The following is a 22,094-nucleotide window of genomic DNA, read 5'->3' on the forward strand; positions in this document are numbered from 1 at the left end:
CCATTATGGAGCCGTCCTCGTCGCCGGCGTGGGACCAGCACGGCCTCTTGCAACTGATGAGAAGCCCTTAGCTCAGTGTCTGACAAGGAATAAGTACTTGATAAGTGGTAGCTATTATTATTAATTTCCAGAACAACCCTCTAAGGGCGGTACTATGTTATCTCCTTTTCTCAGATGAGGAAGTTGAAGCTCAGAGAGGTTAAGCCACTTGCTGGGGATCACACAGGGAGTCAGGAGCAGAACCAGTGGTTTGACTCTAACGCTGCACCTAATTTTTCAGGTGCTTTTCCCTCCATCCCATGACCTGAAAAGGCTATTAACCCCAGGGACTTACTCTGCATAGTGGTAGGGTCACCAGGCAGGGCGCGTTCTTCTCATCCATCTCTCCAACAGTGCGCTGGTTGGCTAGGCATAGACCGACAAATCTTGGGGAATCATCTAATACAATGCATTCCCACCCACCCTGCCACCCCCATTTTTTCAGATGAGAAGACTGGGGAAGGAGGTGACTTGTGCTAGATGACAGGCCCAGTGGGAGGATGCCTCCTCATCAAACACAAGGACTGAAGGATCGGTGGAGAGCAGCAAGTGCTCCCCACCTACCCCCCTCAGGCTGGCATAGTTATTAAGTAACAGGCATCCTCACAGAATAGTCTGCCACATTTTCCAAAATCTTGCCAAGCGCCACTTCACTTAAAGGACCTACATTAGTACCTGTTTTGCTAACTGAAAGAAATTCGAAGAGGATTTTCGTTTTTAAGAAAGCTGAAAACTAAACGTAGCATTTAGCCTGTTCTGCAGCCAGCATTAGAGGCAATGCACACCCTGAACAGCGCCAGTGGCGCCACCAAGCTCCTGCCCTGGGAACTACACTTAGCATCAAGTCACCATAGCTTTTACCTGTGAGCATCGGTGCTTTACCTTGATTTTGTGCATCCCTGCTTTACTATATGTTAGCGATTTTAGGTTTTAGGTCTTATATAGTAAGATTTGATAAGTTTTGGGATCTGGGAACACTCAACATTTTTTCCATATAAATTGATGGTAATTGTTTTGCTTTACACCATTTTGGCTTGTGAAAAGTTTCACGGGAATGTTCTACTTTAGAATAATGGGGGGGGGGGGGGGGAGGCTGCACCTGGCGTTCACCTGCCAGCCTGGTCCACTCCTAAAGGGCTGCCATAGGCGCTCTGGGTGGCGCAGACAGCAGGCTGGGCACAGAGACTGGGGGCGGGGAGGGTACGCTCCACCTACCTGCCCGGCAAGGTCCTTGGAGCAGCAGAGTACAGGACAGGCCTCACCCTCTGTGGCCTGTCACACAGGAGGCACTTAGAAACGGTCACTAGAGAAATGGCTATATCCCGGCCTCGCAGTAAGGAGATGAAATGTTGAATGAGTGGATGGGTAGATGATACACCACGTCTTCTCCTCATGGCTTAGCAAACCTGAACCCATCCAACGTGACTCTCCGTCAGGCCTTGGGGAAGGGGCTAACCACACCAGGTTCAGGCAGCGAGAAGTTCATGAGCCACAGGCCGAGGCTCCGGAGGTGGGACACTGCTCGTGGGCCCTGAAGGAGGCGGCTAAGGGCTCAGGACCCGAGGCCCTGGCCAGGTCGCTCAGCTGGTCAGTGTTATCCAGATACGCCAAGGCTACGGGTTTGACCCCAGGTCAGTGCACATGCAAGAACCAACCAATGTATGCATAAGTAAGTGGGATAACAAACTGATGTCTCTCTCAAATCAATCAGTAAATTTAAAAGATTAAAAAAGAAAAAGAGCTTCCATTTAGCTTCTCTGCTCCTCTGAATGCTGTTCCCCTTGAAGAGGCTGGTCTCCGGGTAGCGGACACTTAGTCCTAGGTGCTCTGACCTTCTGATCCCCTGCACTCCCCCCTTTTCAAATGGAATCTTTTTTAAAAAGTATTTTATTTCTTGATTTTATGGGGGGGGGGGAAGAGGAAGAGAGAGAGAGAGAAACAGAAACATCAAGCTGTTCCTGTGTGCCCTGACCGGTGATTGAACTGGCAACCTCTGTGCTTCAGGGCGATGCTCTAACCAACCGAGCTGCCCAGCCAGGGCTGGACACATAAACAGAACGGTGTATTTGTTTATGAGATTCTTTGTTTAAACAAGTCTGTCTCCTCTGTTAGCCTAAGCCCCAACTTAGTGGGGTAGGAACTTGGTCACGGGCACTTCCTGTCCTTCATGCCCACAGAGCGCATTCTGTGACCCACTGAGTGAATGCCAGAAGCCCAGGGAAGGACGAGAGGACTAAGCCAGTGGTTCTGCACACGTGATCTCAGGACCACTGGACCAGCAGCAACAGCAGAACTGCCACCACCACCTGGGAACTTATCAGAGAGGTAAACTCTGACTTTGGGTGCCGGACCCAGCACCCTGGGTTTGAACCAACTCCCCAGGGGATTCAGGCATGTGCTAAAGTTTGAGAATGACTGGAGGAAGCAAATCCTCTGCCATTCTGCCAATGTCTGCTGTGGTGACGAGCTGCCTATGAGAGGAGCTGGGGACGGGCACAGCCACATCTTCAAAGGTGGCAAAGGGCTGTCCATGTAGCCGCTGACTTAACATGTGGCCCACGAGTGCTATTTGGTGGGTTGGCCACTGGAGGGCAGTGCGACCACGTCCATGGAGCCCCCCGCAAGGGCTTCAAGCAGGAACAGCATTCATGGCTTGACTGGGAAGACCAGCTCCGGGGATCTCAGCCAAGAACCAAGGAACAGAAAGGGAGGTGGTCCCAGGTAGCAGCCTCGGCCCTGGCCCACCAGCCTCAGATGTCCTTAGAAGCCAGAGGGGCTGTGCTGGTGCATACCTTGGCCCCTGAGCCTGGGCTGGGGCTGGAGTTTGGCCAGCCTTAGGCCTGGAAGGTTCCGAGGCTTAGGGCTCCGGGGGGCATCCAGGGGAGGAGATACCAGCAGGCAGCCTGGGGCAAAGTTCCAGAGAGGGCAGCAGGACCTTGACTGCCTCCCTGGAGGCAAAGGGCAGCCTCCCTCGTGACCCCCTCCAAAGTGCAAAACAAGTCAGCCATCTTGCAGCTTAACCCTCTCCTCACCGGCCAAAGGCAGACTTAGGGTTTGGAGGCTAAAACGCCATGGGAAGGAGGACTTTTTAACACCTTCAAGAAAACCCTGGACCACGGCAACTTCCTCGTGGTGTTTGGAAATCACATGCCATTAGCTATTAGGAGCCGGAGCTTTTATAAGTGAATTGGATTTGTCAGTCCCCTTTGTTTTTATTGCCCCATATTCAATGATCATAAAGCCAGAGGCAGTAAAATCGCTTCTACCGCTCCTGCTGGTCATCAGGTGTTTGTTGGGCGGCTGAGTGTCAGGCCAGTGGCGCCCTTATCCAAGTGTAGTATCTTGTTGCTCACAGCATAAAGTGCAACTCCACACAGGCCATGCCTCTCGCCAAGCCAAGGGTCAGGGACTGGCAGCCTGGCACGGAATCTAACTGGTTGATTCCATATTCGGCCCCTCCTACCACGAGGACTTTAAATTCCACTCTGAATGCTATTTGAGGAGCTGCAGGCCTCACAGGCCACATCATCCTGTTGTCATCAATCTGACCTGGTTCACAGGTTGATAATTTCTCTCTCTCTCTCATTTGGGTACTTTTCAGTTTCTGGAATATTCTTGTTTCTTAATATTGTCAGTCCTTTAAGGTCCAGTGTAGATATCAGCCCCTCCAGAAAGCCTTCCTCAGTTCCCCTTTCTGTTTACAGCAGAACCCGTCTCCTCCTCCGTCCGCCTTGAGAACCACCAGCCTCCGCGGCAGGACTCGCCCCTCTCCCTTGCTGCACTGCGGGCACCGGGAGGGCAGGGACCCTGTGACAGTGGTCTTCGTGTTCCCATGGCGCCTCACACGTGTGGATCATTGAGGAAAAAGGTTGTTGCTAGAGAATCGTGAAATGATTGAATGGGTTTTGGTGTTGGAAACAAAAGTTCCCAAATGTTTTGAACATTGGGCAAAGGAACATGTAATGGTGTTTTCTTAAGGCCTGTTGTGGAATCCTTTGTGTTTAATTGTTTATCTTTAGTGTAAATTGTCAGGGCTCCATAGGAACAAAAACCATGGGTCCCAGCTTGACCAAGAGGAGTAACTGCTGAGTCCTGTGTGGGTTACTTCCCCTCTGTAGCCTTGAGCTGGAGCTTGTGACATGGGATGGCAGTCAGGCCGCAGGACCCAGCCAAGGAAGGTCTACGCTGGGCCCGAGGTCATGATCTTAGCCTGAGATCTTGGGAGGAGGCAGAAAAGCAAGTGCCTGAGAGCCTTGGAGAAGGCTGGAGCTAAAGGAAGAATCCTTCTCCTTTTAGAAGAAGCCAGAAGTGCCCCACGGAGGACTCCAGGAAACCCCTTTCATGCCTCAGCCACAGATGATTTGCTGAATGCTCATTAAGGGGAAAACAAAGAGGTGGTTTTGTTTATTTATTTAAGAGGAAAAATAAATGAGCTGTGACAAAACAATTTGAAACCAGGTCCCTCTGAGACCTGGGCTTTCACTTCCTTGATGGGAAGTAAAACAGAGAATCGAATCCCCCTCCAAATAAAAGTGAAGTTAATAATCAGACAGCTCGAGCCCTGGCCACATCCTGTGTCAGCTCCCTCCCTCCCTTGGCTCACTGTTTATAGCAGCAGAGACCTCCTCCAGAGCCCAGAGTGAGCTTAACTCTTTCCTCCCCATCTCAGCCAAGCCCAACCCTGCCGAGGCCTGCAGGCTCCTCACATCCCCAAGTGGGGGCCTGGCCTCTGCGAGGCCCGCTCTCCCCTGGCCTGGCCGGCTCTCCCCTGGCCTGGCCGGCTCTCCCCTGGCCTGGCCCGCTCTCCCCTGGCCTGGCCGGCTCTCCCCTGGCCTGGCCGGCTCTCCCCTGGCCTGGCCGGCTCTCCCCTGGCCTGGCCTGCTCGTGAGGGCCTGTCCCGCCCAGGGCAGCCAGCCTGCCTTTCAGCCTCTCACCCATGAGATGTGTTTCCTAAACCCAGCTTAGATTGGAGTGCTGCTTCTGCTTGTCCTGCACAGAACCCGAAGCGGCACAGAGGGCCGCAGCCCTCTCGGTCTCCCTCAGTACCCTCCAAGGAGAACACTGTGTGAGCCCATGCCTGCTCCAGACTCAGGGCCTCTGCTCCGTGCAGCCTCCAGAGCCTGCTGGTTTACAGGAGCTGCTTCATTTTGATGGAAAGCAGCACAAATTTGGGGGCTTTTGGTCTTTGTTGAGAGCAGGATTCTATGCATGTCTCTGAACTACTCTCTATGACAACTTTACACCTCCTTTAGTGCAGTTCCTTCTCCCAGGACCTGTGGGGCCATTAGCAGCACATCCCCGGCCGAGCTGAGGAGGAAGCTTTGCTAATATTTATTGAGGGCTTTCAACCTGTCAGCCACTGTCGTCAGCAACAGCTCTGCTTCCACTGTCCTCCTGATTATACAGAGGAGGAAACTGAGGCACAGGGAACAGTACCTTGCCTACTGTTACAGGGCTGGCAAACAGCAGAGCTAAGATTTGAACCCAGGCATTGTGGCTCCAAAGGCTATATGCCCCTTGCCCCTGCACTCAAGGGCTCACAACAGAGACTGCTCTCTTCTCTGGAGCCAGGGGTTTGGGGAGTTTAGAATAATGCCATGAATGCATTTCGAAGACCCCAAGGCTCAAGGACCTTCTGAGAACACTGGGACCTGGTTGCTCCTCTCTCCCTTCTGTTTCTTCCTAGGGAAGAAGGCACAGAGAGTGTGCAGGGGTTTGGAGGGCAGTGGAGTCAAGGAGAGGCCGGCATGCAGCAGGCTGGGATGCGATAGCCCCCCCCCCCCCCGTTTGGCAGGAGGCTGTAGAACAAGAGCCCAAAGACTTGGGGTGGCAGCTCTCAGCAACTGCACTACCTTCTGCTTATGTCCCCTCTTCCGGCCCCTTCTTCATAGCCTGTGGATTTCTTACCTGATGTCACAAACACCCTGTTCTGGCTGAAACTGTCCCACAGGAAGCCACTAACCAGTTACCTGGAAACAAGTGGCAGTGACTTAGGAACTAGCTTGGGATACCTGCCTGTCCTGGGATCCCTCCCTCTGCATGCCATGGCTTCTTAGATTTGTTCTTGAAAAGGTGTCTGTGGCCAGGTCACCTTGCCAAGCCATTTAGCAGGTCCCTGTGACTGGGGAGGGTGTGTTGTGCTGCCCCCTGCTGTCTGGAAGCCTTCATGACCGCTTGCCCAAGGCTCAGCTGTGAAGGGTGCTCCTGAGCACAGGGCCTACTGGTGGTCTGTGCAGCCCGAACCCCTCACTCCACCTTTGGAAATGAGTTGATCTGCTGAAGTTTTGTTTTCTCGAAATGCATTTCACCATTCAATGCCATGGCCCAGAGTAAGCAGTGTTCTATTTCTCCTTTTCCAAGTCAGTCTTCAAGCACAGAGAAAGCAGTGGGGACTTCATCCCAAGGGGCCTGTTCTTCAGAGCAGGGGTGGCTCCTCTGGGGAGGGAGGAAGACAGCAGTGACTTCTCTGTGACACCTGAAGGGGCTGACATCCAGTAAGACATCTGGATCAAAGAGATCTCCAAGTACGCTTGTGTTGACTTTTGTTTAATTTAGGTGTTTAAGCGGAGCATCCACAATTTCGACAGAGTGTCCAAGATGGGTGGCTCTGCTGTGGTCCTCAGAGGCTAAAGGCCAACATTTGCCAAGACCCCTCCAATCAGATCCACTGGGTGTCAGTGCTAACCAGCACTGGGGCACTTTACGCATGTTTACTTACTGTTATCCTAGGAAATGGGGTCCTGGGGGTTAACTCCCACCTTCCAGCTGAGGAAAGTGAACTTAGAAAAGCTGAGTAGCTTGCCCATTCTGTGAGGGAGAAGAAAAACAGTTCATCATGGTTTAAAATATATTGAAACCAATTTAAAAATCACTTCCATGGAGTTTAAAAGCAGTGCCCAGTGGACACCAGGCCCTGAGTGTTTGTTCCCAGCCTGAGACCCTGAGGGGCAGGGAACCACTCTTGGTCCTTAGCATGTGTGGGGAAGGGAGTTCGAGGTACCCCCTGACCCTGGGGTGGTCTTCCTGCCTGCTCTGCAGCCCTGACTGGCTCCTGGAAGACCTTCCCAAACTACCTCCTCTCTTGTCCAAGGGCACATGTCCTCAGGAAGTGTTACAGGAACCAGTAAGACAAGAGTCCCTGAGTTAAAATTTTCAGCTCTTACGACTTTAAAATACTTTGATAAGGAAAATTCCAAATACACATAGAAAGCGGCAGAGTTGTGTGAGAAAGCTCCATCTACCCATCGCCAACATCACCAAACCCTAGCCACACGTGCCCATTTTTTATCACCATCTGCCTCCTTACCTCCCATACAATTTTGAAGTAAATACTTCCTATTAGATCATATCATTATCAGCATTTCAGTGTGTATCTCTTAAAAAACACTCATAAACAGTCCTTATTGCATCTAAAATTTAATAATGCCCCCTAAAGATCTACCATGATTCAGTTGTTCATATTTTAAAAATTCTTTCCCTTTCTACTCAAGGATAAAAAGCCCAGCCCTGAAATAATAATTTCTCAGCATTTGGTCATGTCCTTACAATCCAGCTCCTAGAAGGGCAGAGTTCTGAATTTGGGCAGAAACGCCCGGTTATTAAGTCTCCGAGGCCAGTAAGCACTTCGCCAGCTCACTCCGTTACTGCTCTCCGCTTGCTCGGTCCGAGCCTGCGCGCTGTGGGTGCTGGGTCAGCGCGCGCCGTTTCACGGCAGGATGAACACATGCAAGGGTGGGGCCGCAGCCTGTTGAGCTAATGCGGGAGGACTGCAGGGCAGCCCCCTGCGTCCTCCCACCCACACGGACGGCCCGGCTGTGAGTGGCTGTCCTTGGCTTTCTGCGCAGCACTCCACCCGCCAGCTGCCTGGGCCTCCTCAGGGACCCTCTTCTCGCTCCCGCGCAGGATACTTGACTGTGTTCCAGTGACTCCGTGGAACCCCACTTTGTGGGGCTTCCAACCTTCTTGGACTTGCCAGTTCGCTGTTTAACACACAGCAACAGTTGACTAGGGGTGCTTCTAGGGAGGGGGTGCTCACACCTGCTAAATGCTTTGCTCATCTGCCCTTCCAGCAGCCCCAGGAGACGGGTACTACTGTCACTGCCATTTCACAGTGGAGACTTAGGGAGGGCAGGTAAGTCCCTCGCTCACCTAGGCGGTGGCCATGCCAGGGTTTGAATGTGGTCAGCCAGAACACTGGGTGCTCTCCACCGCAACATATTGGTTCCCAAATGTTGAGACTTGCTTAGCAAACTGCTAGGCAACTTGGCCGAGGACCAGACACTTTCCATTTTGAGGACAAACCTCGACAAGTTGGGATCTGCAGTAACCATGCACTTTTCCCTGCAATGTTCACATCTTCAGAGCAGATATAGTGTGACTTATTATTATACACACCCTTATTAGGAGATTAGCTCAGTTGAATGGAATAAATTTTAGGTCATTCAGCCTCTAATTTCCTGGTTTATCTTTTTTTCATGGTTAAATAATAGTTTGAGTCATAGATTACATGCCTGAGACAGGTTTACAGGTTAGGAGGGATGGGAAGAAACTGGGTTGAGTATCCAAGGCTACAACCTAGACATTATCCTGTCCCTTCTCTGTATTTTGTCACATCAATTTTTGATAGAAGAAAAAAAATGTGACTTACAGAATGTACAGAACCAGGGTCAAGTACTTAAGAATTCTTAGAGGGAGAAAGGCTGGCACGGGCACCATTTTCTCTGTCCCAGTCGATCAGAGTTCAGCCTGAGTGGCTTCCCTTGGCTGAACTCTGAAGAAGCAGTTTCAGGCACTGCGGCGAGGCTCAGGTCTCTGGCCATTAGGAGCCCACCTCGCCCACACTGCGGACACCCTGAACACGCCAAAGCTGGCCGATCAACCAAACTCACTTGCATTTTAACTGCCTTTGCTTCTCGATTTTGCCTTGGTTTGCTTCAGCTTTGTCCCAACTCCTGCTGCCCTGGAGAAATAAAAGAGTGGGCAGAGGTAGATAGAGGTGGGTTTGATTAAGTAAGGGGAATGGAAAAGCCCAAGCAAACACAGAGGAGAGAGGCACTGGCTAACTCACAGAGGAAAGAAGCAACGTTAGGCTGCAAGGGGCTGGAAGGAAACTGAACGGAACCAGCATCTAAGTGCTCATGGAGTTTACAGACACAAAATGAACTTCAAGTAGCTGTTTGCCAATCACAGCCTTGGGAAAATTGTATCTATTCTTTAGATCTTCTTGGCAATGCCTGGAAATCAACTTAAATCATCTAAGTTGTTTCCAAAAGTGGCACTTGCTGGGACCTCTGGCTTTGCACAGAGTTTGGTATGCCAATCTTCCATGACTCCTTGCTGTTCCAGGATGGTGTATCCGTGGGTTGGCTTAGCCCTGGGTCCACAGAGGGTGGCTGGATAAGCCAAGCCCCTCCCTGGAAGACGCAGAGCTGGTGAAACAGCTACATCCCACCTAATGCTTCTCCTGCCACAGGCCTCCTCCTGCTCAGGCTCTGCAGCGAGCCCTCTCGAGGGCACCCGGATGGAAGCCACCAGACTGGGGTGGACTGATACGGTTTTTGGCCGTGTCCCAGGAAGATCAACCCTCACTCTGCAAAATACCAAACGCTGGAATCAGTTGGGAGAATTGTAGGAAAAACAAGGGCTAATGGAGAGCTTGCATTTCTAGGACGGTCCTTGCTCAGTGGTCAGACGAGTCTGGAATCCACAAAAAGCAGGAAGACTCGGAACACTAATAAATGTGGTTGGTAGAGGGTCAAAGCAGTTGTTTTAAATTCATTGCTGCCTCTTTATCTCTTGGGTTTTTCTTTTTTCTGGTGTTGTTTGCTTTTACATTCTTCTCTCTTTGCATAAAGAATATTTATAACTGCCCCCTTTTCTTTTTCATTCTCAATTCCCCTCCTCACTCTCCTTTCTTAGCATAAATTTTCTTTTCTTTTGGCCCTTCTGGTTTTACATCTGGATTCGCGGATGGTTTATTTTGTCTGTTTCCTGAATTTCCCTCCTCTCCTATTTCTTACACACACACCCCCAGCCCCTTTTCTTCAGCCTCAATTCTTTCCCCTAAAGATTTCCTTGGGCCACACAGGCTTTTATTCTTGTTCATCTGTTTAAGCAGTGCTGGCAAGAAGCAGGCCACAGCCGGCAGGCAGCGCCATGGTGGCAGAAGAGGACCTGGGTATCTGAAGAGTCTCCCCCGGCCCTGGTGTCCTTGGAAGAGGAGCTTCTTTCTGGAGACCGCTCCCCCCCCCCCCAGGGCTGACATCATCTGCCAGGCCTGGGCTGAGGGCTGGGGCAGATGGCGTTTCCTCCACGATGTGTGGGCCTGGGCCCCGTTGCTCAGGGAGGCCACAGACCCTGCCCTTCTCTGGGTATACAGGTGGGGGATTCACTAGGTTCCACCCAGAAAGGCTGGGCTCCAGGGAGGTGTACCCCCTGGGCATGCATCACTTTTAAAGCTCTGTGCTTAGGGAAGGATGACTTGATACATGGGCTCTGCCTCTTGGGAAAGTCTGGGTTATCTTTCTGATCCTTCATCTCTGGCTGAGGTAGGCCTGGGCATCTGGAGCTGTCTACTAAGGAGACAAAGGCAGTTTTCCAGCCTGTCCTTCTTCTTGATGCCCCACCACCACTGGCCAGTGTGTGTTTTCAGGATACAGGGAGAATGGGAGAAGCTGATAATTGTGAAGTATCTTAAAGGCTCCTGGCCACTGGGAAGCAACACAAACCCCACCTGCGGGAGGTCCTGCGGGTCAGCCCTGGTACTGATAGAAGCAGGTGGCACTTCTCGATGGGCGTGGTGGCAGAGAAATCCTAGAAGTTGCAGCCGCACACCTCCTTGTCTGGAGTGGCGGGGAGGGGGGTAAGGAGTGTCCCAGCCCTGCTCCCCAGCTGTCTGAGGCAAATCGACTGAAGTCCATCTGGCTGTCGCCCCAAGTCCAGGCTTGCTTCCCACCCTGGGGTGTCAATGCATTGGGCGCTGGCTGAGTCTTCAGCAAGCCCGGTGGGGAGGGTGATGAGTCATTGCTCTGCCCAGGGCTCTCCTGGACATGGGTCACATCCTGGGGGAGAGGGGCCCAAGAGCACCAGGTGGATGTCCATCGGGCTATTCTCTTCCTAGGCTGTGATGACAGCGGCTACATGCTTCTCTGGAAGTGCCACTCAGGGCCCCTCACCTTCTCCACACCTTCTCTTTGGCCATTTCTCATCGCCACTTTCATCAATGCACAATGTTCTCTGCCACTTTAGAAAAGTACTATTGATTATATAGACGCTTGAGAGACATCTTTGCTCATAAAATATATTTTATATTCTGCTTATAATATTATATATTTTTATCTAAGCCTTCAACCCTGGAGTCCAACTCTTGGATGCCAGTATTCTTTAAGACCCTGAAATCGTAAGGTCCAGGAGCCATCTGGTTTATCTCTGGTTCAAGGACCACCCTAGACAGAAAGACCAGTTAGGGGATTGGCGATACATTTTTCTCTAAGTTCTTCCCTCTGCTCTGCCAGGAGGGTTGCGGGTAAGGACCTGGCATCTCTGAGGGAGGAATGCAGGTGGAGTGGGATCCCAGACACCTCTTGCCCTTCCCACCCGAGGCCAGAGCACGGGCTCCTTCAACCTGCGGTCTCGGTGCCGCCGTGTTCCTGCGACCTCCCACTGCCTGCCTTCTTCCCACGCACCACGTTGTATAAATATTTACACCCCCGGGCTGGCAGGAATCTTTCTCCAGCTGCTTCCCTGGTCCCTGGGAGAGCCTGTTCTCTCACCGAACAGCTGCAGCAGATCTAGTTGCCTTTGGTCAGACAAGGGCAGGCCCTGGTTTGGGGGCCTGCGTCCCCCCCTGGGGTGGAGGGTGCAGTTGGCAGGAGAAACTCAGATCTAAAGGAGTCACAAGGCTGTGGCAAAGATCCATCCTCTCTCCTCCACCGGCTGCCTTGTGGCGACCCTCCAAGAACTGTCTGATCCCCTCTCTGGCTGGGGAAGTGGGTCCTGCTTCTCTAGGGAGCAGTTCCCCAGGGTGGAGTCTGCTCCCGTCCGGGCTGGAGGATCATTCCAATGCAAATTGGCTGGTACTTGGACAAAACTGGAAGCTAATTTGCTTGTGAGCACTTTACAGTTTATAAGTATGTGCTATACCCTTGATTATGCTGGGGCAGTTTGGAGCAAGACCCCCCTTGGAGTCTTCACCTTGGGCCTCTCCCCAGCTCCTGCCCTCCCATGAGTCCCTGTGCCGAGGACCAGTGGGGGGTGGGAAGTTGGGGAGTGGAGAGGGCCGATGCTCCTGTCTGTCTTGGTGACCCAAGAGTTTGCCGAGGAACCAAACCAACACTTGTTAGGGTCCCATGGGCTGGGCACTGTGTGAGGTACTTCCCCATAGTCTCATGTCATGATTCGAACCTTAAGCCCAGCTGATTTGAGCTTCCTTGAATGGCTTCTCTTCCTGCCCTCACACAGGGGCCACAGAACTGCACACTTCCAGACACAAGGCCGTGAATTTCTTTGGTCCTTTCAGGTCCGGGAGACGCCGCCTAGTGCCAGCCAGTGACACTGACCTCACCCACCTGCTGCCACGCCCCTCCTGCGCCCGAGTTTCCCATCTAGAGGAGCTAATTAACCTGTGCTCCACAAAGCATTCCAAATTCAGCACTGGAACAGATTTTTATTACTATTTTTTTTTTTTTTTACTTATTGATTTTAGAGACAGAGGAGAAAAATGGGGGGAGGAGTGAGAAGTGTCAACTCATAGTTGTTTCATTTTAGTTGTTCATTGTGCCTTGACACAGCAAGCCCAGGGTTTCAAACAAGAACAGGTTTTTAAAAATCAACATGGCGGTTTCATTTAGCTTCTTTTTCTACAGATGAGGCAGAGGTGGGTGTGACAGGAGAGACAGTTCAGGTATCAGAAATTGAGACGGTGTGGTCAGTGCTTTAGGGAGGCCGAGGAAGAGGCACACAGGGATAAAAAGGCCTGGGTCTCATCTCCAACAACCCCCAAATTCAAGCAGTGGAGCTGCTGGGGGTGGACCTGTGGGTCTGGGGAGGGGGTTCTGGTGGGGGCGGGGGACAAAGGTTCCAGTCTCCCTGTACCCACACTTGTGCCAGAAAGAAAAAGGATTCAACTTCCATTTCAGTTTCTCTCTCTGCTCATGCTCAGACCCCATCTGGGAACGGGAGACAGCCTGGTGTCAGAGGTGAGGGGCCGAGACTGCAGAGGACGCCCCGCCTGGTGCTTGGCACTCAGGGGACGAAGCGCCCTCGGGAGGTGAGGCAGGCGAGGAGGGGCTGGCTGTGCCTCTGGGAGAATGTGCAGGGAGAAAGGTGGGAAACCGCAGCGTGAGCCATGCAGCTGTGAGATATTCCTGTTGCCGCCTCCCCACCCCCAAAAGGTAAAACAAAACCCAAATAAAAGCCTGACCTGGCAGATATTAATACCCCAGAGCCAGGACTGGTGTGCAAGCAGCCGCCCCCTTCTTCCCCCTTCTGTTTCTATAAGTGGCTGAAATAAATTTAGCGAAACAACCCCACCCGTCTGAGGGCCTAAGATTTCAGAGCAGTGGGCCTCTTTACCCTGAAAGCCCGTTTTTCCGAGCTGAGAGCTTTTTGTTTAAATTCCCTTTGGGAATGAAATGCTCTCAATCTAAAATAATTATTTTACTGCAGTCATCTATTTATCATAGATAAATGCTTTGACACAGTAGGGCTTGCTAACAAGCTGATCTACAGGTGCTCAACAGTTTAAAATTGTCAACTCCACAGAGCCAACGCCTAGTTGATTCTGCTGGTGTATTTATTGTGAGGTTATTTTTCGTGATATCTGTGCATGTTCAGCTAAGTCTCTCTGTTTTGTGTCACACAGAATTGTGGTTATGGCAAAGTTACTTAAGTAGAGAATTATCACTTATTGAGGGTCTACTGTGTGCTAGGCACCGGGCCAGTCACTGGGGATGAATTGAGAGTAGAGATAGCCCGCTCTTATAGCACATACATCCTGGTAGAAAGGGAGATGTCAAAATGTGAAGTGATGCCTGACCAGGCGGTGGCGCAGTGGATAGAGAGTCGGACTGGGATGCGGAGGACCCAGCATCGACACCCCAAGGTCGCCAGCTTGAGTGCGGGCTCATCTGGTTTGAGCAAAGCTCACCAGCTTGGACCCAAGGTCGCTGGCTCGAGCAAGGGGTTACTCGGTCTGCTGAAGGCCCACGGTCAAGGCACATATGAGAAAGCAATCAATGAACAACTAAGGTGTCGCAACGAAAAACTAATGATTGATGCTTCTCATCTCTCTCCGTTCCTGTCTGTCTGTCCCTATCTATCCCTCTCTCTGACTCTCTCTCTGTCTCTAAAAAAAAGAAAAGTGAAGTGATTATAAAAAACCCGGCAACTAACATCATACTTAACAGTGAAAGACTGAAAGCTTTCTTCTAAGACTGCAGTCAAGGTGTTCGCTTTCACCATGTCCGTACAACATCATGTTGGAAGTCCTGAACAGAGCAATAAGGCAAGAAAAAGAAATCTAATGCATAATATTGAAAGAAAGAAATTATACTACTCCTATTTGCAGAGAATATGATTGTTTATGTTAAAAGACAAAGCAAACATGTAAAAACAAAACTCAAGGAATCTATGGCTAAAGTGACTTTGTAAGATTATAGGAAGCAATGGCAATACACAAAAATCAACTGTATTCTATAAACTATTAATGAGAAAATGGGAACTGAAATTAAAAAAAAATTACAATACTGTAGTTACCCCCAAAAGAGAAATATTAGGTACAAATCTAACAAAACATATATAGTATCTGCATGCTAAAAGCTATGTATATATATAAAACATTGACTGAATAAAAAAACCTAAATAAATAAACTTACTATTTTCATGGGTTAGAAGATTCAACATTGTAATGATATAATTTCTTCCTGAATTGATTTATAGATTTAATGCAGTTCCAATAAAAATCCCAGTATGATTTCTTTTGTAGCTATAGACAAATTGGTTCTGAAATTCATATGGAAAGGCAATGGAACTGGAATAGCTAAGACAATTTTGAAAATTAAGAATAAACCTGGAGAAATTATACCACTGATTTTAAGACTTCAATAAAGCCACAGTAATCAAGACATTGTGGTATTGGCAGAGGAATGGACACACAGATCAGTAGAATAGAATAAAGAGTCTCATACCAATATGGCCAACTGGATTTTGGATAGGTGGCAAAAGCAATGTATAAGTACCGCGCGCTAACCGATTGCGCCACTGGAGCTCCGGCAAAAGCAATGTAAAAATGATAGTCGTTTCAATAAACAGTACTGGGATTGGACATCCACAGGCAAAAGAAATGAACCTCAACCCAAATCTTACATTTTACATAAAAACTAATTTCAAATGAATCATAGATGTATCAAATATAAACTATGAAACTTTTAGAGAAGAGAAAATCTTAATGACCGAGGGTTAGGCAGAGTCCTTAGCTGTGACACCAAAAGCGTGATGCAGAAAAGACAAAACTGATCAATTAGATTTCATCAAAATTAAAAACTTCTTCTCTGTGAATATACTTTATTGAGAGAATGAAAAATAAGTTATAAACTGGAGAAAATATCTGCAAACTACATTTTGACAAAGCAACTGTAACCAGAATACCTAAAGAACTATTAAAACACAACAGTAAGAAAACAACCAATCAATTAAAAAACGGGCAAAAGACTTGAACAGGAATTTCAGTAGGGGACATATGAGAGTATGAAAAGATTTTCACCATCATTACCCATTAGAAAAATGCAAATTAAACCCACAAGATACCACTACACACCTAGAGAATGACTAAAATAAAAAATACTATACAGCGAGTGCTCAACTTACAACCACGATTGGTTCTGACAGACCAGTCGTAACACGATTTGGTCATAAGTTGAGTAGGTTATATGTACAGTATTGTGAGATGATGTTATAAAAATCTTAAGTCATGTTTTATCATAATTTTCTTTCATTATTGTTATATATCATAATTTTCTTTGTTCATCTTATGCCATTTGTATCATCTCTACACCATTTTGTTTATTTTTATATTCATCAGGTTTAAGTAAAACCCTGCATTACCAGTACAACTGGTTTAATATTTGCAAAGACAATTTCCTCTTGGTAGACATCTTGGGAGGGGTTTGATGAAAAATATCCAAGACACAAAACACAAATTGACTTTGGGGTAACAGTTGAAATGGTGCACGCAGAGATGGTAGTGCTGCCGGACGCTGGTCCGCACTGCCGTATGCCCAACTGGGCAACGCTTGCGCTGCCAGACGTGGAACAGTCGTGGCTAGCGATTGTGGTCGTAAAGTTGAGTGGTCGTAAGTTGCATAGGTCGTAAGTCGATCGACATTTGTAATAAGTGCAAGTAAGGATGTGGAGCAATTGGAAACTCAGATATCACTGTTGGAGATGTAAAATGGTATCTCCACTCTCGAATATGATTTGGCAGTTTTCTATAAATTTCAAAACATACTCTCATGATAAGACCCAGCAATCCCACTCCTAAATTTGTTTTTGTGACAGAGACAGAGAGGGACAGACAGGCAGGAAGGGAGAGAGATGAGAGATCTCTTTCCTTGTTGCAGCACCTTAGTTATTCATTGATTGCTTTCTCATACATGCCTTGACAGGAACGGGGGTGGTGGTTACAGCAGAGCGAGTGACCCCTTGCTCAAGCCAGCGACCTTGGGCTCAAGCGGGTGACCCTGGGCTTCAAGCCAGTGACCTTTTGGCTCAAGCCAGTGACCCCACACTCAAGGCGGTGAGCCCACACTCAAGCTGGCGACCTTGGGGTTTCGAACCTGGGTCCTCTGTGCCCCAGTCCGATGCTCTATCAACTGTGCTACCATCTGGTCAGGTCCCACTCCTAAGTTGAACCTAGAGAAATAAGAATTTATGTTCCCACAAAAAATCTGTACACAAATGTTTATAGCAACTCTACTTACAATGGCCCCAAATTGGAATAATCCAATGTCCTCCAAAAGGTGAATGGATAAAAAACTAGTGATATACACATACAGTGACATATTACTTTAATCAAAAGGAATGAGCTATTAACACGTGCAACAATATGGATAAATCTGAAAAGCATTATGCTGTGTGAAATCATACAGACTGTATGACTCCATTTATATGGCATTCTGAAAAATACAAAATTATAGCATAGTGGCTGACAGAGTAAGGGATGGGGAGGATGTGACTACAAAGGGGTGATGAAACTGTTCTGTTTCCTGATGATGGTGGTAGTTACATGAATTCATTCACATGTGAAAAGTCACAGAACTATATACCAAATAAGGGTCAATTTCACTGTATGTTAAATTAAAAATTAAAAATGTTTGTGAATTAATGTATATTCACAAACTAAAATAACTACTTTGAAGGAAATAAATAGTCCATGACGACATAAGAGAGAAAGCATATACCTTTCCTTGATGGGGGATGGGGGTACCAAAAATGGTTGAGGAAGTTTTGTTGAAGCTGGGTTCTACACAATGATTTAGAATTTGGGCCAAAGGAAGCTCAATTCTGATAAAAATAGCATGTGTCAAGGCCCTGGGGCAAGAGGAAGGATTGTTCATTTTCATCTGAAACTGACTAGAGCACACAGCAGTGCCCTGAGGGCTGGGAGAGGTAGTGGTGGGGAAGAGGAGGAGGCTGGAGTAATAAAATCAGATTTTTCTAGGCTAAGAGTTTGGTTTTTATTCTAAGAAGAATGGGTACCAAGGGTTTTAGGCAATTTTAACACAAGATCAGATCTAGATTTTGAAGATCATTTGGACTGCCATATGTAGAAAGGCCTGAGGGGGGGGTGGGGATGGAGCTTAACTAAGTATGTAGGAAGCTTGGAATTAGAAAGAACCCCTATAGTTTCTCAATCTTGGTATTACTCACGTATTAGACCAGGAAAATCTTTTTGTTGGAGGGGGGCTATCCTGTGTATTGCTGGGTGTTCAGCAGCATCCCCAGCCTCTATCTCTAGGAGTGGTTTTTCCTACAGTTGTGACAACCAAAAACATCTCTAGACATTGCCAAATACTCACTGGAAGGCAAAATCACGCCTGGTTGAGAATCACCACTCTAAAATAACTGAATCTAGTGTTCCTGGCTTCATATTAGAATCATCTGGGGAGCTTGAAAAATACAAATGCTGGGCCTCACCCCCAGACCAACTGAAGCAGAATCATTCCAAGCCACATATATATTCTTAAAGGCTCTCCAGGTGCTTCTGCTCAAAGTGATGTCTGAACATCACCTCTCCGCAGATCAGAACACTGAAGTGCAGAGTATGGAAAGATTCAGGCGACCAGAGGTGGAGTAGGTCTAGAATCCAAGATTCCTGACTCCTAGGCCAGAATTTTTGTGGTGTAATGAGGCCCCAAGAATGGTTTAGTGTACATACAGTGGCTATGCATATTAAAGATGTCAGTTAGGCATGAAACTAGGCACTTTACTGGCCAATGTCAGGCCTATTATTATCCCTATTTTAGAGATAAGGAAACTGAGGCTTTGGTCAGTGTCTTGAAGAATCCCAAAGCCAAGATTTGGATCCAGAGCAGCCCAGCTTCAATATGCTGGACCACAGATTTCTCAAAGTTTAGAGTTTCAGTCACTGGCAGGAAATTTACTAAAATGCAGATTCCTGGCCCCACCCCAAAGCGTCTGATTCACTGGGCCTGGGTCCAAGCTGAGGAATCTGCACTCCACAAGCACTAGCTCAATCTAAACCAGGCACCTCTCTGGCAGCACTTGGCCCTCTCTCCTTCTATCTAATCCAGGGATTTTTGCCGCTGTCCCAGGGTTTCCAGTAGCAGAGGTTGGGGGGAAGGGCGGGGCTCAAGCCAAAGAATTTGGAGGAGTTTGCAAAAGACCTGAAGCCAGGGAGTAACTGTAACTGCCGTGGGGGCTCTTGGGGAAAAGGCTTTGCGGTCCAGAGGTCGGCATCCCAGCACCCCAACACTCTCACCTGCCTCGAGGTGCGCCCAGGGTCCAGATTGGTCAATGAATATATCCACCGCGTTTCCCTAAATCCGAGGACTTTCACTTTCCTCCTTTGATAAAACCTAATACGTACCCCCAAGCCAAAAATACCTGGTGAGGCCCTGCCCGCGGGGAGACCGGAAGTCGGGCCGGGCCGCAGGACCTGGCCCAGCGCCTCCCAGTCGGAAGCGGCCGCGCAGGTGAAGGGGCGGCCTCTGCGCGCGGCGCGGTGAGGGGCCGAGGGCGGCCCGCAGAGCGGGAGGCGGGGAGGGCCGCGCACGCCGCCCGCCCGTTGCGCTTCCGGCCCGGGAGTGGCTCTCTGCCGTTCCCACCACCCAGCGGGCACCTGCCGAGCACGTCTCAGTGGGGTCTGGCCGGCTCTGGCCCTCGGATCCCCACGTCCTCCGCCCTTCTTGACGCTGCTCCCGGCCCGCCGCGGCGTGGACGCTGGGTCAACGAAGGGTTAAGGAGGCTCGCTCCCTCCCCTCGGCTCCCTCACCCTTGGAAAGTCCCCGAAATGACGTTTCAACCCGACAATTAAAAAAAGGGTTTAATTATAGAGGAAGGCTCTGGGAGCTGGAACAAACCCGGTCGGTCGGCGGGGCGGTAAACAACTCCGGGGCGAGCGGACCAGGCTAGCCGCCGCCCCGCGGAGCCCGCGCCCCCGGGGGAGGGGGAGGGGAGCGTCCTCCGTGAGTCGGAAAAGCGGAGGAAATTCGAGGAATCGCGTTCTCTTGGGGGGGGGGGGCTTTTTAACTAGCCCGGGGCGCCGAGGCCGCGTGCTGGTCCTCTGGCCGGTCCCGCAGCTGCGGGGAAAGCGGCACTCCCCGGAGAGGGGGAGAGGGGGAGCGGCGGTGCGGGCTGCCCAGGTCCCCTTATCCGTCGCTTCTCCACCTCTCCTCGCCCCTCAGCACAGCTTCGCGACCCTCCAGAGTTAGACCAATGGGCTCCTTTTTCTTTTTTGGGGGGAGGGGAGGTGGGAGGAATAAAAACCGAAATAGCTTCACATCAGGCCGCGACTAACCTTGTGGTTTTAACGCGCACCCTACTCTGTTCTGAAATCTGGAACTCATTACCTCATCACCAAGAAACTGCGCGAAACTGCCCCCCCCCCTTCTTGGAGCTGGGGAGAGGAGTGAGCAAACATCCCTTTAAGAAAGAACCTTACGTTTGATTGATTTAAATTAAGGTGGATGGAAGTTATTTCCCTTTCTGGTGCTTGCCAGATTTCAAGAAAAGCAGCAAAATGGGAGCAAAGGGAGGGAAGCAACAGGCGGTAAGGGGCAGCAGCCAGGTTGAAAATGGGGCCCATCAATATAAGTCAAAGACAAATAAAAGCAGACCGGGTTGGGGATCACGTAGATCTGTGATTGCAGCAAAAGTTGTGTTTCGCAAAGATGAAAATCAACCGGTTCATAAAACAGTTGTGATTGGAAGATTTCCCTACGTTTACCCGGAGGTTGATGAATAAATAAGTGCAGTAAAATGTGTGTGTTTGTAGTGGTGGTGAGAGTGCGTCTCCAGCGCTCTGCTCGGCCCGCCCTGTCCTTTCCTAAGAAACGTGCTCATAATGGGGTGACCTAATTACATCGCAATGGAACCCGCTCTTAGCCACTCAGCGCACGGAGTTTCATAACAGACCCGGCGGCCTCGAGTGCTGGGAAGAAACGTGCGAGAGCTGAGGAGGCGGCCGGGCACGCGGGGAAATAGGAAAAGAAACGCAGCCCTGCGGTTTCCGCCTGGGTCCTCACTTCAGCACACCCGCGAAGGCGCAGGGAGGGGAGGGTGGGGGATACGTTAACAACTTTTTATTTGGGTGAGTGGAGGGGCATCCCAACCTAACAAGTAAATAAATAGTTTTACAGTTTTTAAAGAAGTAACAATCTATCGGGGACCTTTCGGTTTCGAGGATCCCATGCCCCCCTCCCCCCTCCCGCCCAACAGCGCAGCGTGACAAGCCATATGTTCCGTTCCCGAGGGGGCGGGGGAGGAAAAACAATAAGTTAAGTGTCGCCTCCCCCATCTCTTTACCTTCATTCTAGCCGAAGTAACTTTTTTTCATTGTTCAAGTGTCTAGTGTGTGCGTGCGTATGTTTCGGGGCGGCCCACAGTTAAATGTGCGTTAAAAATTATGTGTTGGTGGGTGGGTTTGGGTGGGGGAAGAAGGGGCGTTCATGAGGATTCAGGCTTTCTTTACAAAAAAAATATAAAAATTGGATGCGCGAAACAAACTCCTAGTCCTGCTAAAATAAACAATCAGCCTGGGCGGTGGTCTTTTTCACGACCCCCCCCCCCAGCGTCGGACGGTGCTGGCTGCAATGGGAGCGCGAGTGTAGACGGGTGCAGCGCGCTAAATCGTGCTGCGCTCACCCCCCCGCCACACTGGGTCCTCCCGGGGCGGCGGCGGGGGGGGGGATCTCGCACCCCAAGCCCGCTGAAAAAAACACTAAAGTTGAAGACTTTGTGCGTCCCAAATTTCCAATCCCCTTGCCCTGCCTGGTTTGCGGAGGGGATCCGAGTGCGGAAGACATCTCGGGAAAAGAGTAAGTTGTGCAGGGCACTCGGAAAAGTTTCAAGAAAGATCTGCTCAAGATGGAAACCGCAGCGGGGCTCACGACGGGCTTCTGCTCCCGCTTGCAAAAAGAGAAAGTCGAGCCCGCCTTCCTGCCCGACAAAAAACAACAACACAACAACAAGAATACCGAAGAGAGTGGAATGAGTGATGTCACAGAACCCAGCTCAGGGGCTGACAAAGGAGGGGCGCGCGGCCGGAGAGAAGGGCGCCGGGTAGCGTAGGGAGCGGACTCGAAACTTTTCCTCTTTAAGAAAAAAAAGTGCGCGGCTCGGAGTGGGGTTTTTTTTTCCCTCGCCTTCTTTCCTCGTCTCCCCTCCCCCTTCTTCCTTTTGAAAGTTTTTTTTTTTTTTTTCCCCCGAGTTTGACCGCATGGCTGATTCAACTTCAGTGTCTGTCAATCAACTTTTTTTCCTCCTCTTCCTCATTTAAATAAGTTTAAACTCCTCCTCTCCTAATTCACTATAAATTG

This window comes from Saccopteryx leptura, chromosome 6 (assembly GCF_036850995.1).
Source record: "Saccopteryx leptura isolate mSacLep1 chromosome 6, mSacLep1_pri_phased_curated, whole genome shotgun sequence".
In the NCBI taxonomy this organism is placed as follows: Eukaryota; Metazoa; Chordata; class Mammalia; order Chiroptera; family Emballonuridae; genus Saccopteryx; species Saccopteryx leptura.